General features: G+C 33.1%; 1 long non-coding RNA gene across 1 annotated transcript; it reads right to left on the bottom strand.

Annotated features, from left to right (window-relative positions):
• Positions 1-223: 223 nt before the first annotated feature.
• On the bottom strand, positions 224-1688 carry LOC107877151. The gene is made up of 2 exons (XR_001676200.2): positions 1165-1688; positions 224-784 (listed from the first exon to the last, which is right to left on the bottom strand). It is a non-coding gene; the product is annotated as an uncharacterized LOC107877151 (long non-coding RNA).
• Positions 1689-2539: the final 851 nt, after the last annotated feature.

The raw sequence follows: 2539 nt of genomic DNA, 5'->3' as shown, positions 1-2539 counted from the left end.
CACAAGACAACACTTGACACTATTTTTTTTGTATTTTTGACTCTTTTTTGTTGAGATTTTCTTAATAAGAACACTAAAACCAAGATTTGGGGATATAGGAAAAACCCTAACCAAGGCTCTGATACGAAATGATACACTAAAACAAGCTAATAACCAAATTTAAGAACTTAAGACACAAAAATAAGTAACCACAAAACAAAGAAAACAACACATAGAAAGGAGATGAAGAAAAAGATTTCATAAATATAAAGGATAGGTAATGAGACCCTCACCAACACTAATGAATAGAACCAAGGTATGTATAAAACACCAAGACACACAACACCAATATTGGATTAAACCTCACTCTTAGGTGGACCAAAAGAATCAAGTCCTTAAGCACCACCTTTCTTTGCCAAAGTGCCAATACAAGATTGACCTTGATTCTAATGTCTTTTTCAAGACCTATAGCTAATCTAAGAGAAACCTACACTAAGAGTAATAATCAATTTCAATGCATCAAAGTCTAATGAGAATGGAAGCTAAAATATCTATTTATACTATTACATAACAATTGACAAAAATGCCCTTAATGAGGGCTTAGAAAAGGCGCCTCTTGAGTGTGGCCTTTTGTAGTGTGAAGACCTCCATGCCCTTAGTAATTAGGTGCCTCTTGAGTGTAAGCGTTCCTTCTCCCCTTTCATCTTGGTCACGGCTTGAGAAGGATTCCAAAAGGGTCTTAAATGTCTTGCCAATTCCGAGCTTGGTCCTTTTAGAAGTCCTTGCAATCCTTATGCACTTTAGGCTTGAATCACAGGGAAAAATAAAAACATTTTAATCAAAAGCAATAATCAAGCACGTACAACCAGTGAGAATTGAACGAAACACAATTAATAACAATGCTCCTAAAATTTACCTACCCTCATTTATCGGCTTAACATGATAGTATCAATCAAAAAGAAATTCAATTAAAAGGAATAACAACCAAACAAACCAATTTATATTTGTTAATTCTTCCATCCTTTCCCAAATTAATTGCTCAACGAACATTAAAGAAAAAGCAACACAATCCTAAATATTCATAAAAAACCTTCAGTAATAGGCAAACAACAAATAACAGATTATGCAATAAATACTTGTGATGCAATATAAATTACTAGCAAGATGGGAGAGAAGAATTTGGACCTCAATATTGCTGGATTTTGAATTTCAACACAAATCAAATTGATGTGGCCTTGCCGGAGACCTTGAACCTCTTCTTCCATTGTGTTTGTCTATTCCAAAACCTAGTGGTCAGGATTATTTATTGAAAAAGGGAAATTTTGTGTGGAGGGAAAATGATGTATTAGTAGATTGGAGGCGAGCTTGGCTGGTTAAGGAAGTTGGTGGAGAAGGTAGTTTCATTATCATCGGCGATTGGAGTTGGAGGGAGTTATGTTTTTTTATTAGAGAAATTGATGGAGGGAGCTGTATAAAATTATCCCTTTTTAGGCATGTTATTAGTATTAATTTGCGTAGTGATGTCAGTGAGCAGGTAGGTGTGAATGCGGTTGATAAAGTGTAAATGGTGTGCCGGTGGAAAAGTTATAGTGGTGATGGTATTATTGTTGTGTACAGTGGAATAATGGAGGATTCGTACATGTGTGTGTGGAAATTATATAGGTGCTTGTATTTTGTTAATGGGTGATGAAGAATGGGTTGTTGGTGTTGTTAAGTAGGCATGGAATATGTATAGTAATGATGGAGGAGGAAAAACGTGTATTAGAAGGCTGTGTATTAGAGTGAGGTTCGGAATATCATTAGTTAACCTGTGCAAGTGTCAATATTGTTTGGGTGCCATTGTATGGTGAGCTGTAGAATAGGATTATGTGGAATTCAAGGAATATTATTGGTGTGATTTTGAATATTATAGAATGATGAATGAATATTATTGGATGATGAGTGAATATTGATAGTGTAATTTAGCTACTGTGTGCATGTGTGTATAGTAACATATAAAATACTAGTGACTAAGATAAATAAAATTAAATAAAAAACAAAAAAATTATTTTAGACAAATCAAGTATTGTCAAGTGGCAATGTCTTTTTGGTTCCTCTTTTAGATCTCTTTGTATTTTCACATAAAGAAAAAGAATAAATAAAATAGAAAGTAGTTTTGTGATCTTCCCCTCCTTTTGAAAAGTAAAAATATTATCCTAAGGTATAATTGTTTGGGTAATTTTTAAAATTTTCAAATAAAAATCTGCTCAAAATGATACAAGACTCAACATGACTAAATTACGTTAAAAAAAATATTTAAATTAAAATAGTGTAAATGATTTTAGGAGTGTCAAAAATCACGTGTCTACTAGCTCCAAATCATAAATAAAGACATGATGAAATAGAGGAGGTCCAAAATTAGCCTCGATGTCATGACCCAAAAATAGGTCATGATGACACTTATCACAACCCAACTTTGATAAGTAAGTCGATCACACAAACTGATAAAGAAAAAATAAAATATACAATAACATACACTAAGGCGAGACTTCTGGAATAAAGTCAGGTCATGAAAACATAA

This window comes from Capsicum annuum, chromosome 7 (assembly GCF_002878395.1).
Source record: "Capsicum annuum cultivar UCD-10X-F1 chromosome 7, UCD10Xv1.1, whole genome shotgun sequence".
Lineage (NCBI taxonomy): Eukaryota > Viridiplantae > Streptophyta > Magnoliopsida > Solanales > Solanaceae > Capsicum > Capsicum annuum.
The sequence above is the reverse complement of the archived record's forward strand: the minus strand, read 5'-3'. Positions and strand labels throughout refer to the sequence as shown.